A 15,786-nucleotide genomic window follows, 5' to 3' on the forward strand; every position below is an offset into this window, starting at 1 on the left:
TTCACATCTGGTCTCAATGATAAAGAATATCATTTCAAGTAGAATTGGATTAAAAAGTCTATATTTAAAAAAATTCTTCATGGATCCAAGAGTTACAATTCTGTTGGTGCCTCTGTCTCCTTGCCAGATAAAAAAGAGCTTAATCTTTATATCATTCCTGTAAATAGTATTCAGAACCAGTGAAATCTGATCCTCAGTTTTTATGCATGTTATCAAATATGCATTAATCTCATGCCCTGGTGTCTAAGTGTTTTGTTTCCCTTGGTAGCTCCCCAATAAAACATCCTAACCAAATATTTAGCTGGAAAAATGAAATTATGGAATAAACTTGGACTCGGCAATTTGGCTCCATCATTACTTAAAATATCTCATAAGACCTAGCTTACTCACAGATAGAAAGAGGGCCCTTTCTTTGCCACAAATGCAGAGAATACACACTGACAGTGCTTCAGTTACTTCCCCCTTATTTCTGTTTTATATATCTCAGCAGAATTCCAAAAGTCACACATAGGAAGCAGCCCCCAGTGTGGAGTTTTATTTTAGCAAACCCTCATGAAGACCTTACTGGTTCCAAATCAATACAGTAGTAAAATACCAGCAGGAAGTATATTAGTGGTATATTTAGAAGCATTACCTGAAGCTGGATAATGAGTTCCTGAACTTACACCTGCCCCCGTAGTTTCACTAGGAAAGCAACACCTCAGCCTTGCTTGTAATTAGGTGTAATTGTTTCCTTGTAAAAAACAGAGTAATTTAACCAGTGATCTGTTTTTGTTTTTCATAATTCAGTCGGCTGCCATGCTCACGTAGTGAGCCTGGCCAGGGTAGGGCTGAACAGTTGATGCTATTAGTTTCTTGAAGCTCCTAACTTCGAGTTTCTAGGGATCTCATGCTTTTTTGCTCTTTTAGTTATATAACAATGCCTGCACTGCAATTACTGACAGTGTAAGCACAAAGAAATTGCAAGGAAGTTTTTCTTCTTCAGGAAAAAAAACTATCTGGCTGTGTCTTAGTGGTTCAGCATAGATGAGTGAGTCTAGCAGAGTCTAAACAATCAATTCCTTGACTGGGTGAACTCAACCTAGCATGGCAGTAAAAGATGCTGATGCTGAAGAAGTGGCAGAACATTCTCAGAATGGGCTGCATGCAAAACTAAGCTAATTACCATGTTTGAAATTGCCGTGTATTTAGGTAACAACTAATGCATGAATACTGTAGGTCATGGGAGCAGATTCCAGGATTAGGAGCAAAGAGACCTTGGTTTCTGACTGAGCTCTGACCCTTCTGAGTTGTGTGATCCTCAAGGAAGTTCTTAACCTCTCTGAGCCTTAGATTTCTCACTACTAATAAAGGGATGTGTAATTCTTAATGGAATTAAATAATTTGCTGGCTATGCAGTTAGATCTGCAAATGCAAGTAAGCATTATTAATCAATGAACTCCTTCACCCAGTGGACTTATGCCAGGGCAGACAGTGTAAAGGAGAGCTTTCTCTTAGGGTAACCCAGTTCATCTAGGTGAATTTAGGAATATTTGTCAAATTCTGCTCCCAGAAACATAGCTCCAAAAGGACGTTCCAACGTTTTATAAAATAGATCCCATAACTGTCATTAATCAACTGAGATGTGCTGAAGGGGAATTCAAGTACGGAAGGGAAAAATAAGCTCATATTTACTGATAAGAGTTCTAGGCACCGAGACAGGTGTTTTATATATTTTATATAATACTTATAGCTACTCAGCGAGTTATGTTAAAAATCTCCTTTTAATCTCCTTGTGGATCAGAGCGATAAATCACTTTGCCCAGAGCCACACAGCTAAAACAGAACATAGGCATACATTTACCCAGTTCTGTTTGACTTAAAACATTTTCTTTTCTTTTCACTAAACTACACGGCCATTACCTTCAAGAAATTTAGTATCTTACAAATCGTCAAGTACATATCATAAATAGTTAGTCAATAATAATGGACAAGAATAATTATATCTTAAGTGATAAATTGTCTATAATATATACTGTCAGTATCAGAAATAAGAGAATCAAAGCTTATATCAACAAGGTGAAGGGGAAATTTAAGTATGGGCTAACTGTAGCTCACTGATTGTTCTGGAAACATGTAGGTATAGAAACCATTTTTTAAACAGGTTGTTGCCAGACATAGCCGAGTTACCAGACAATGCCAAGAAAGCAAAAAGTATTCAGTCTACATTTTGAGTGTTTCCAATATGAAAATCTGATTTAGCATAATAAGTGACTCAGCAATTACACAGACCAAATTGAGTGCTTTGAAACAAAATCTCAATCTAAGAACAAGTTATATGTTGATTCTTGCAAATGAGGATCATCCTCCTCTATCCATGACCAGGGATGTTTCTCTACTGCTAACATGTCCTAGTGTTGCTTTCTTTTAATCAAAGTATACAATGGGAGAAGTGATTGGGCTGTGAATTGACATAGTGATGTAACCTGTTGTTTGTTTTTCCATCACGATAGGACAAAATCATGAGAAAGAGAAACAGCATTCACAGCATCATACGGCAGCTGGATGATAAATTAGGGGGAGAGTGAGTATGTATAAATGATCTTCTGTCTCCTTTATGGCAAAACTAATTCAAATCAGTCAAGCACAGAGTTAAGTCTAAAAATAATGGTTTCAAACAGAGTATTCAGTCTGTACGCCAATGTCAAAAATAATGATACTTGGAAGAGATAATGCATAATGTAAACATAATTACATAATAATAATCTATATTCCCAAATTAAATAATAAAACTCCGGAAGCTAGGAGAAGCAGTTAGGAAAGAAACTGTGCGTTAAATTCTTCTTTTTGCATGGGTGAATTCAATAAATACAAGTTGACTTTTTTATATAGTTATTAGAGAATTATATTCAATTACATTTTATAAACCTTAAAGGTAGTGAGGTGCTGAAACTTGCACTGGCTTTTCAGAGCCAATTGTGTGTATCTCTTCACACTTTGAGTTCAGTGACATTATACTGGTAGCTTAAAATTGGCCACAGTGTTAATATTTATACTATTAAATTGACAAATGCTACTAATCAGGGAGCCTGTTTTAATTCCCAAGAGCCTATTGTTAATGCACTGTTGCTTAAAGGTTACCATTTGGAGAAGCATACCTTCCTAATCGCTAAACAAAATAATTAAAACAGCAAAAGCCTCTGGCAAAAGGCACAAACCAAAGAAAAAGTGAGGACACGTGAGAACAGAGAATAACAGGATAATAGTAGCAAAGCAAATCATATTAATATAATGTGAGTAGAAAAGCAGAAGGAGGGACAAGTGTTCCAGGCAAAGGAGGTGGCATCCAGAAAGATCTGGAGGCAGAGACTTAGGTGGATTTAAGATACTGAAAGCAGCCTGGCGTTGGGAGGGACAAGAGTTCAGAGAGAGACAGACTGAGTAAGCAACCAGGTTAAGGATGGTCTTTTCTGTCACACTGAGGAATTCAGGTTACTTCTTAAGAGCAAGTGGAGGTCCCTGAATGCTTTCGGTAGGAGAGAGAAATGATCAGTTTTGCATCAATTGAAGGTTTTCTTGCCCAGTGGATGGAAAACAGAATGAGGGCCGATGTGGAAGAGTGGAGGGAAGGAGACCCCACATAGGAGGCTGATGTGTACTCCCCGAAGAGGTATGGTGAGACAGGCTGGGACCTGGGACCCTCTACCAGAGTGCTTGCACCTGGATGAAGGTCTTCTCAAGCAAGAGAGTATAAGAAACTCTAAGGGAATAAAAATAGCTACACACAGGTACAGTTGGGGCAATAATGAACAATAAGATACAAAGAGGCCACAGACCGACTGCCACTTTTGGGGTGCTGGGAGCAGAAGCAGGGTCCTGCACATGATTCCTGCCCACAACAGGAATGGGCAGACCACTTAAGCTATACCTCCTGCCCCATCCAGAGACTGGCCCCAGTTGTTACCCCCTTTTAAAAAACAAATTTTTATTTATTTATTTTTAGTGGGTTTTTTTGGCGGCATTGGGTCTTTTTTTTTTTTTAAACATCTTTCTTGGAGTATAATTGCTTTACAATGGTGTGTCAGTTTCTGCTTTATAACAAAGTGAATCAGTTATACCTATACCTGTGTCCCCATATCTCTTCCCTCTTGCATCTCCCTCCCTCTCACCCTCCCTATCCCACCCCTCTGGGTGGTCACAAAGCACCGAGCTGATCTCTCTGTGCTATGTGGTTGCTTCCCACTAGCTATCTATTTTACACTTGATAGTGTGTATATGGCCATGCCACTCTCTCCCTTTGTCCCAGCTTACCCTTCCCCCTCCCCGTATCCTCAAGTCCATTCTCTAGTAGGTCTGCATCTTTATTCCCGTCTTGCCCCAGCGTGCTGCAGCTAAGACCCAATGCATATGGGAATATGCATTGGGTCTTAGTTGCGGCATGTGAGATCTTTCCTTGTGGCGCTGGCTTCTCTTTAGTTGTGGCGCGCGGGTTTCTTCTCTTCTCTAGTTGTGGCGTGTAGGCTCCAGAATGCATGGGCTCTGTAGTTTGTGGCACGTGGGTTCTCTAGTTGAGGCCTACGAGCTCAGCTGTGGCACTTGGGCTTAGCTGCCCCGCGGCATGTGGGAACCTAGCTCCCCGACCCGGTATCGAACCCGTGCCCCCTGCATTGGAAGGTGGATTCTTTACCACTGGCCCACCAGGGAAGTCCCCTGTTACCCCTTTTAAAGACCCAAGAAGCTCCTCTTGGGGAGCGATCAAGGGCACCTATTTCTTATTTCGCTTCCTTGGGCTGCAGCACAAGCCCCAGTAAAGCCTTGCCTGACATTCTTGTCTGGCCTCTTATCACTTTCTATTGATTAGAGAGAGACCAAGAGCCTGGGTCAGTAACCATGGTGGTTGACTGAAGAGGAGGGTACATTTTGCAACTGACTTGGTGACTGTATGTGGGCAATCCATGGCACAGGGGTAGTTTGGGATGATGCCAAAGTTTATGGTTTGGCAACTGTGTGATGATGATGGTGTTTAAAATAAAGAGGAGTGGATTGCAGCAGGCTTTGGATATGATGAATATGACCTGTCTGCGAGAGCCCAGTGGATATGTCCAGAGAAGAGTAGAATATATGTGTATGGGTCTCAAACTCATTGGGAGAATTTGGATGGAATATAGAAGTTTGAGAATCATTAGCAGAGAGAGTATACAGATTTGGACTGGAGACAAAGATTTGGAAGTCATCAGTATAGAGTTTATAGATAGTTTTAGAACTGTCTATAAATTTGGATGAAATTTCTTAAAAAACTGTGGAGCAAGGATAGAAACAGGTGTAGGACAGAATCCTGAAAAACACTAACATTTAACTGTTAGGTAGAGGAAAGGACTTCTACAAAAAGATCTCAGTACACTTAACACCTAACAAAGTGCTCTGCTCAAGGTAGGCATGCCATTAAGTATCCGGTAAATGAATGGCTAAAAAAGGAAGAATGGGTGAAAGAAATTTGAAGACAGAAAAATGAGATTCGGAATATATACACAAGCATAAGCTGAAGTTTCAGGGCCCATCACTTCACAGGCCTCTTCCAAGGCTCTGTAGCTAAACTTGTATTCAAAATTGAGTACATTAAAGAATGTATATATATGTATAACTGAATCTCTTTGCTGTACAGCAGAAATGAACACAACATTGTAAATCAACTATACTTCAATGAAAAAATAAACAAAATCTTTACTTAAGTTAAAAGAACAAAAATTGAGTATTTTTAAATTTTTCCTAAAAAGGGTTCAATAAATAGCAAAAGCCTCAGGTCCTTCTAAACCTGATTCCAACTCTGTGTAGAATTCAGGAAAAAAAATATCAAATGAGGTAATGATAGGCATTTTCAGAATATAAGCTCATAAATCTTCACACACTGAGTTACTAAACTTGGAAAACCTGAAATACAATCTCTAGGAAATAGAGAGGAAATTGACAAAAACACCATGGTGGGAGGAGAGTTCAGCTCTTAGACCAGGACTAATGAAATACAGAGAAACAAAAGTAGAAAAGCTATAGATGATCTGAATAACATAATTAGTAAGGTTGATTTAATAGAAATATAGTTAACATATATCCAGTAAACACCATAATTGGGAATAGTTCAAACTCTTCTCTTTGGCCACAAGGCAATACAACTTGAAATTCGTTTAGAAACAAAAATATAAGTGAAACTATTACTTCAGAAATTTTTAAATTCCTTCAAAAAATTTTCACCTCAAAGGTAATGAAAGTGGGTATTTTAGTACATGTAACCATAATAATAAAAATATAACAATAGGTGTAATAGTCATGATACTATGCATTAAAAGCCATGTAAAACGGGCTTACATTAGGAAACAAGAATAAACGAAAATGAATGCACAGCGTCTATATCAAGAAGTTAGCAAAAAGAAGATCAAGTAACTTTGAGAAAAGCATGAGTAAGGAAATAATCAAATTAACACAGAAATGGTTTTCTTAGAAAATAGGACAACAACAGAATTAGTAAGTAAACCCTAGAGCTTATTTGGAAAACCGAGTGAAACAAAATAGGTAACCCCAAGCTTGCCTAATCAAGTAAATAAAGAAAGAAGTGTACATACACAGACTTAGAAATGAGAAATGACCATCAGTACAGAGATCATGAAAACTCCATAGGAATATTTTAGAAAACTCTCTTCAAATAAATTTGAATAGTTAGATGAAATGGATAATTTTCTAGGAAAATACAACTTACTAAAATTAAACCTGGAAGATACAGAAGACTCTGCATGGGCCAACATACAAGATGTTCAGAAAGTTTTAAAGACTTCTTTCTCCCTCAGAACAGTGCCAGGCACAGATGGTTTTCTGGGTGAATTCTTTCAACCTTCAAGGAACAGAAACTTCAATACTATTTAAATTGTTCCCAAGCAGAGAGAGAAAAGGAAAGCTTCCAAATTATCTTTCAAAAGCCAACAGAACATTGATTCCAAGACCTTAGAATGGGAGCACAGAAAAAAAAAACTTGAGACAAATTTCTGTTATGAACAGAAGAATTGAAGTTCCACAGACATGGAAGGGTCCTGAGTCATTTCAGTTCAATTTCTTCCAAAAGTTGGAGGAATTGTGCATATACAGTCATTATTCACATGAAAGATTATATGTATAGTGTTCCTATATCCAAGTATAGATATATTCATTTTAATTATTTGTTTTATTATGAAATATAATTAAAATTTTAAAGCCTTTCCATTATAGCAACAGCAACAATAATAAAGTTCATTTAGTATTCATTTGTTGCTGGACCCTATGTTAAGCTCTTTTCCAAAAGTCATTTCATTTAAATAATGCCATTTGCAGCAACATGGATGGACCTAGAGATGACCATACTAAGTGAAGTAAGTCAGACAGAGAAAGACAAATACCATATGATATCACTTGTATGTGGAACCTAAAAAATGATATAAATGAGCTTATTTACAAAACAGAAATAGAATCACAGACATAGAAAACAAACCTGTGGTTACCAAAGGGGAAAGGTGGGGGAGGGATAAACATATACACACTAATATATATAAAATAGATAATCAAGGACCTCCTGTATAGCACAGGGAACTCTACTCAATATTTTGTCATAACCTATAAGGGAAAAGAATTCGAAAAAATAATAGATACATGTATATATGTATAACTGAATCACTGTGCTGTACACCTGAAACTAACACAACATTGTAAATAAACAATACTTAAGTTTTTCTTAAAAAAAAGTGATTTAATCACAAAAACACCAGGTGAGAGCTATTACTTATATATATATATATTTAAATACATTTATATATACAGTATATCTAGATTCCCCCTTAAATATGAGGGATCTGAGCCACGGCAAGCGTATTTCACAGCTAGAGATGGTACAGCAAGATTTTAGACAGAGGCAGGCTGTCTCTAGAGACTCTTCTTATGTTTGAAATGAATTTCAGTTTGTAAAATCAGCATCATTTGGTACCCTGAAGGAAGCCTTACGCCGCGCAGATCCCAAGTGCTGGAGAAAGCCCTTTTCCATAGGATCTAGGGGTGACATTTACGCTCCTGTTGTCGAAACTCAACCTCTGTTCACCGGTGCTGAATAGAAACATGGAGACAGAGTTTTGGGTGAAGTAGAAAAGAGTAGCTTTTATGGCTTTGTTAGGCAAAGGGGGCCACAGCAGGCTAATGCCCTCAGGACTGTGTGACCCACCGTGGAGGGGGTGATTAGCTCATGGACAGTTCTTGGATGGGTTGGCATCAACGCAAGGTTTCAAGGTTCATCAGACTCTGGTTTCAACCAGTCTAGGGTCTATTCTATGTTCTTGTGGTCCAGTTTTCATCTGGAGGGGATCTGCTTCCTGTAAAAACAACTCAAGAGTATGTGTCAGACCTTTATATCTTTCAGGGGACTGAGGGTTTGGTGATTCTGCTAGGTGGCAGAATTATGGTCTAATTGTTACCAGTTCCCCAGCCCAACAGCTATTCTCTGTTTCTACATCTTCACATTTCCCAATCATTAACTCTTGAGTCAGCATTTTATTTCAAAAGACAAGGACACAGGGGCTTGTACATGGTTTCACTCCCACGTAACATGTGAATTTGTTGTAATTGAGTAGTGGAAAATCCAGGCTGGTTAGGGGCAGAGCTGGGAACCAAAACCAAGAGAGTAGAAACCTAGAGAGGGTGAGTTGAGTTTGGTGGGCATTGAGGGAAGGAGGCGATGACATCCATGCCATTCGTAGAATGACAACTGTGTGTTGATCTTGGGTCAGAGGATGCTTTCTTGTGCCAGTGATTCATGGGAAAACTGAAGTAGTAGAGAGAATGTTGGCTGTGTGTACATATAGCAGCGTCTTCTGTGCCTTTCAAAAGAGTCTCAAAAAGGGTCACACGTACACAAGGGGTTGCGATCCCCACTGCAGATGGGAGGGAGGTGCTGGAAGAGTACAGTGGGTCCAGGAAACAAAGGAAGCAGCTTGGACAGATGTCTGTTCCCAGGATGTGATCACCTAGGAAAAGGATGCCTCATGCTCTGTGCTCTCCTCTTCCCTCCCGAGCAGGGCCCCTACTTTGGGTCTTTGCCTTACTGCTCTCTCCTGTCCATTCTATGGATGTGGCAGGGAAAGTACCCTTTCCTATGAGTATTTCAACCTTTATGCCTGTGCTGGTGTGTGTGTGTGTGTGTGTGTGTGTGTGTGTGTGTGTGTGTGATGTTTGCCAAGGACCTGGATTACAGAAGTGTTCTGGTGGCTCTCATTCTGGTCCTGAGTCCCCATCAGTTAGATTAAGAACAAGTAACAGAAGCAGGAGACAGATGCAGGGGTAGAATCGGGATAAAAGATTAGTATGCATTTCCTCTTTCTACAGATTTAAAATCACTGAGCTTTTCATATTGATCTGTGTTTTGCCAGGACTAATCATTCACTTACTGCTTCCATGCTCTGACTCGGTGCTTTCATATGGGACTAAAAAAATAAATTGAAAAACTCATATTTCCAATCCTAGTTCCAGAAAACAAAAACAAAAACGAAGGGTATGGCTGGATGCTCACAAGTCTGCCATGTAAGGTGGGTTATCAGGTAGAAACTTATCTCTTACTGAGGAAATTTTCTTTGCAAACATCCTCAGTTTGAACCCTAATAGGCACAGCCAGAAAAGGAGTGCCATGTTGCTAATATAGCTTGAATGAACTCTCGGAGGTGGGGAGTGTAGTGTCTTTATTTTAACCAATACCATATTCTACTTGGAAATAACGGAGCTGAGAGCAGGAGAGCAGGTGGTGCCAAAGCAACAGGAGGAAAGAATCCAGGAGAAAATACTAAATTGCCTACAGCAAGAGAATAAATAAAAACTGCAGGAATTACTGATTGCTGGAGTCTCAAAGACCTCATAAAAAGTAACTCTTTGATTTACCTTCCGTTTCCTGTTGTGGCTGCCAGACAAAATTAAAAATCGGCCCTTGATACTAGGGAGACTCAGAGAGACATAAAGTATGCTTCAGAGGCTCAGCTCTTAAGTGCCTTTCCCCTTAATTGTCTTTGGTTGCCAGCTCCGCAGGGGTGGAGAGAGAGAAGAGGCAGTGCTGGCTTGAAACATCTGCAGAAGATCTCAAGACAGCATCGTGCCCCGTACATGCCGATGGCTGCCGTCCTGCATGTTTGCTGTGCCCCAGCGCTGCATCCTCCTAGTCGGGCGTAGGCCAACTCTCAGATATCATGGATTGCTAGAGCAGGGGACATTTGGGGGAAGGCTATTAGTGTAACTCTTTCCAGAAATATCACTCAGTATTTCCCTGCTTTTCTGTTGAGGCTTTGGTTGGATATAGTTTTGGGGGTGGCAAGGGGAAATAAAAATCTCTCCTCTCTGCCTCCGTCCAGCTCTTCCATGATGGTGCAGCTCTCTGCCCCTTTGATGACATAACATACTGCTCCATATGCAATGAATGTTTCTTGCACTCTTACTGTAACAGCTCTTAATACAGTGATGTGTGAAATAAGCACAAATCACAGTAGTATACCAGAATAAGTGATTGTTGTGTCTAGAATCAGCTGGAGGACAGTTAAGTGATTGCTGATCTTGGCTGGTCTCACTTATGAGTCTGAAAATTAGTTGGCTGACTGTTGGCTAATCTATAATGACCCCAGTTGGGACAGCTGGGATGACTTGGCTCTCCTCCATGTGTCCTTCATCCTCCATTGGACTAGCCTGGGTATGTTTGTTCTTCATGATGGTAGAGCTCAAGAGGGCAGGCAGAAACACATAGAGCCTCTTGAGATGTAGGTCTAGAACTGGGATGCTGGTAACTTCTGCCACATTTTCTTGGCCAATGCGAGACACAGACTAGTCCAAATTCAAAGGCTAGGATAGGAAAGTAGACTTTTTCTCTTTAGTGAGAAGAGCTGCAAAGTCACGTGGAACCTAACAAGGACACAGGAAAGGAGTAAAAAATTAGGATCATCATTGCAATCTATCACACATACCATAAGCCAAGTCTGCACTACATGTTTGTAGAAATCAAAGTTCCTTTGACCTCAAGCCTCTTTCCCTTTCTACCATGTGATATACATGAAGCTCACCTTTGCTAGGAAGGAAGGGCAATCGATCCTGGCCATGTCACTGTGTATGCCATTCTCAAGTGTTTCTTGGCCCCATAGCTCTTTGCAGAAAGCAGCAGTGGTGTAAATGTATATAGGAAATACAAGTTCTTTCATTAAACCTTGTAACGTGGCTACAAGAAGAACGGCACCGAAACACACAGTGAGGATGCTGTTGGTGTCCCACTCAGATCCCAAACCCCACCTACTGTGAGCATGGGCTGCTAATGGTTCATAGCAGTCCTCTTCTCCAGAAGGGCTTAGCCACGCCAAGGCTGCCTTGCTTCAGGAGTTATGTGCATACCCACACCTCCTACCACAGCAGACTTTGGCCAAGGATTGGATGAAATGAGAATGTAAAAGACTGCCCCCTTTCCTGGAGGGGAAGCCAACTCTGTGGTGTAACTTGAGCTCCAGAACTCCCCAAGGCCTGAAGTTAGACTTTAGCTGAAACTACATCCTTGGTTCACATCTTCTCCTGCTTACCTCACTCCCATCCTCCTGAGAGTACACCATCAATAAATCGTGTGCAACTAAACTCCTGTCTCAGGCTCTGCTTCTAGGAGCCCAAACTAAGGTAGCCATATAACATAAACATAGAGTGGGGAAGGTATTCTCCTCTTCTTCATCGAAGACCCTGGCTCTAGGGTAGCTTCAGTGTAATAGAGGGATTTTCTAGCTAAGGGGCAGCAGTGCCCAGCAGGCCATGGAAGGATGGCTGGCTGGGCAGTGGTGATGCCGGAAATGTTTAGAATCATCAGCCTTCCCTGTGAGGCGCCCCAAAGGCTCTCAGACATAACTGGCTGAGGCTTGGAGAAAGGAGAGGGGAATGAGGTCTTGTGTAAGTAATAGAGGAAAGAAACCAGTAACATTGGGATTATCACTGTTGCTGTGAGTCCATCTATACTAATGATCCAATCCGGTGAGACCCAGTAAGGCTTGGGTTATGTTTGCATCCTAAGTAAGTCCAGGAATTTTTTTCTTTTTTTTTTTGTACCACTGCTGGACCAAATAGGTTTCTCTGTGTGAGATCTAAGGATGAAGACACGTTGTAGTACCTATTATTTCAAAAGAACTACTGCCTATCTCCACATCTCCACTGGAGCCCCAGCACCCTGTGAAATTGAGTATTAGGCCTGCTGTTAATGAGCACTTAAGCTTTCATGTTCCCCATCAGCCTCCTAACTAGCATCCCGCCTCAGTGTTTATCCTCTAATTCATTCTCCAAATGATGGTCAGATTGATTCTGTAAAAGTTGATTCTTATCTTTTTATAACTCTGATTAAACTCTTCCCTCCCCTTTGATGACAAGTTAAAATTCAAACTACCTAGTATGATGTAAAAGGCGTCTTTTGGCGTGGTCCCCAGTGCCTTTCCATCCTTGCTCTTTCTTTACTCTTTGCTGGGTCTTGACTGTGCTCTAGGCTGTTTGCTGAGCAGGCCAGGGGTCTTTCCCCAGTGGTCCTGCGTGCATGATTTTCCTCGACTTGGTGTGTCCTATTTTATATTCTATGACTGGTAAACTTCTCATCATCTTTCTTGATTCACCTTCATCCTCACCTCTTTGTGGAGCGTATCTTGATCATATTAATATCATTTCTACCTCAGGATATATTATATACTCATTATATTCATTCTGAGCACCCAGGATACTTTGAACCTACATGTATCATAGAACTTATTTGATGTATGAATAAATTAGAATGCATAACTCTTTCTAGAAAACCTGCCTAAACTCTGAAAGCAAGTACAGCAAACAAAAAAATACACAAAATGGTTCAAATGTAGTGAGCAAAACAGAATTTCTATGAGCTTTAGGTCGCATTCACTTTTTTATTCAAGCCTACCTAGTATGACTCCTTGATGTTACTTATAAAGTCTGAATTACAGAATTTGGGAACGTTTTCTTGTCTTGTGCTAGTAAGAACGCCATATGGGTAGACAATGTGTCATATCAAATCCAGCACAAAGGAATAAACCAGGCCCTTTTTCTTTGTTAATTTATATATATTTTTCTGTTCTCTTCCAAATTTAGGTCAAACATGTCTCTATAACAACTCATATTCATTAAAGAGAAAAGTTAAAAATTTTTTTAGCAAGAGATAAGATGTGGGAAGATTTAGTGGTTTTTCTTTAGGTTCTAGAATGGTTTGTGGTGGAGGAAGGGGATGGGAGAGGGGAAAGCTCTTGTGAGATACAGCCCACATCCATCAATGCTGGACTGTAGTCCTCAAATGGATCTGGAGCTTGGGCATCTTAAAGCAAAGGTTACTGCCCATATATGCCCTCCTTTTTTTAAAAAAAAATTATTTATTTATTATTGTTTTTTTATTTTTATTTTTAGGCTGCATTGGGTCTTCATTGCTGCGTGCGGGCTTTCTCTAGTTGCAGCAAGCGGGGGCTACTCTTTGTTGCCGTGCATGGGCTTCTCATTTTGGTGGCTTCTCTTGTTGCAGAGCACGGGCTCTAGGTGCGTGGGCTTCAGTAGTTGTGGCATATGGGCTCAGTAGTTGTGGCTCGAGGGATGTAGAGCACAGGCTCAGTAGTTGTGGCGCACGGGCTTAGTTGCTCCGCGGTATGTGTGATCTTCCCGGACCAGGGATCGAACCTGTGTCCCCTGCATTGACAGATGGATTCTTAACCACTGTGCCACCAGGGAAGTCCCCTACCCTCCTTGATATCCAGCATCAAATCACCAAAGTTGGATCATCACCAGAGAAACACAATACCTCACTAATATGTAGAGGAAGGTGAAGGATCACATAAGAATCATGCGGGGAACTTGATACAAATGCCTAAGCTTAACCACTCAGAAAACTCTGATTAAGTGAGATTGAGTGTGGTCAAGGAATCTGCTTTTTTACATAAATGCACCAGATGATTCTCCTACAGGAGTAATGTTTACCACATGCTGAGCGCTCACGGCTCTAACTATTCACTAATTTCAAAAGCTATAAAAACCCTGAGGAAAAAAATAATATAAAATATCATTCTTCCTTAAGAGCAGGTCAATTGCATGGTCGATAATTTTGGTCTGTCTCTTGCATAGATCTTCACCTCATTTGCCTGTCTCTGACTTTGTTATACTCAACTCACTTAGGAAAACCACAGCCTTGGTCAAACTGAACTCTCTGGTCACTTCACAACTGCATTCATGCGACAGAAAGTGACTGAGAAAGACTCAAACTCACAGCCATGCTGATTGACCTCCCTTCTGGCTCTGACAATGACTGGGGATTTTATCGAGCTAAGATTCCCATTGACAACAATTCAGGAAGATGGACAACATGAATGAAAGGTATAATTTGAAGGCATTTGATTGTAATGAACCCAGGCAGGACTTGAGGGACTACAATCACTGAGAGAAAGGAAGCAAATGAGATGAGGCTCTCACTCACTCCAGCTTTTTTACTGGACAGTTTTCAATTTGTTGTGTGGAGAAACAGAGCCCAGGAAGAAAGAGGCAGCCATGTTGGGCTGATGAAGCGTATGCTGGAGCTCAGAGCTTTTAAGACTGTGGGAACTTGAAGGGTGAAATCCCAGGAGAATTTTGTTACCTTTTCTTCTCAGAAAATCCCTTTTACTTAATTGAAGTGGCAGCCATGAAGGTGCACTTCTTGGAACTTCCTTCAATAAAGAACTTGCTGAGGAGTTCGTTTAGTTTACAACCTTTGGGTGCATCACCTTTGGGATCTTCCTCAGCTTTTGAGCCAAAGCTCTGCTCTTCCCATGCACACCCCAGGCAGTGACGCAGCATGGTGGGCTACTAAGGCCTGGCTATTTCTGCACAGTGCAGGATTCCTGGATAGGCAGTCATTTCACCAGAGCTCCGTGATGGGCTGGCTTTGACTTTCTAAGAGCTGCACCGTCGTCTGAGACTCTTACTACCCATACCTCCTTTCTTCCCCGATCTCCTTTCATAGATCACAGACTTGCACATGGGCTGAAAGTTCTCTTCTGCTATATTCTTCCTTTATATTTCATAGTTTCACTTTTAATTCTATCTTGTATTTGTTTTTCCTGGGGGCCCAATTGGCATGTTCCATCAGCTACCAACTCAGTTCTTTGCTCCTTTTTAGCAAAACTTCCCCCAAATAGTTGTTAATTCACTGCCTGTAATTCCTCTCTTCCCATTGGCTTTTAACTCACTTCAATCACATCTTAACACGCCCCCCCACTCCTCCCCACACACATGTATTCACATACTCCTTGGAAAGTGCTCTTATTAGTATCACTAATGACCATTTCCACATCCCTAAACACCAGGCTTAATTCTCAGCCATCACTGATTTACTAAAGTGAATCACTCCCTCTCCATGTTTTTTTTAATTTTTAAATTTTATTTATTTTTTTATACAGCAGGTTCTTATTAGTCATCAGTTTTATACACATCAGTGTATACATGTCAATCCCAATCGCCCAATTCATCACACCACCACCACCACCCCCTGCCGCTTTCCCTGTTTGGTACCAGTCCATATGTTTGGTCTCTACATTTGTGTCTCAATTTCTGCCCTGCAAACCGGTTGATCTGTACCATTTTTCTAGGTTCCACATATATGCGTTAATATACAATATTTGTTTTTCTCTTTCTTACTTACTTCACTTTGTATGACAGTCTCTAGATCCATCCACGTCTCAACAAATGACCCAATTTCGTTCCATTTTATGGCTGAGTAACATTCCATTGTAT

At 40.6% G+C, this 15,786-nt stretch overlaps 1 protein-coding gene across 8 annotated transcripts in view; it reads left to right on the forward strand.

Moving 5' to 3' along the window:
• Positions 1–15,786, forward strand: part of ARPP21 (cAMP regulated phosphoprotein 21) — a 1,021,360-nt gene that overhangs the window by 179,729 nt on the left and 825,845 nt on the right. The window contains exon 2 of one of the 8 annotated variants that reach the window (XR_013830177.1): positions 2,493–2,567. The exons of 6 other annotated variants lie outside the window; for them this stretch is intronic. The gene's annotated coding sequence lies outside the window, so the exon portion shown is untranslated. Of the gene's footprint in view, positions 1–2,492; positions 2,568–10,048; positions 10,194–15,786 lie in introns of all 8 variants that reach the window. One more of the 8 variants, XR_013830178.1, reaches the window with a different exon arrangement.

Source organism: Stenella coeruleoalba (assembly GCF_951394435.1).
Source record: "Stenella coeruleoalba genome assembly, chromosome: 10".
Lineage (NCBI taxonomy): Eukaryota > Metazoa > Chordata > Mammalia > Artiodactyla > Delphinidae > Stenella > Stenella coeruleoalba.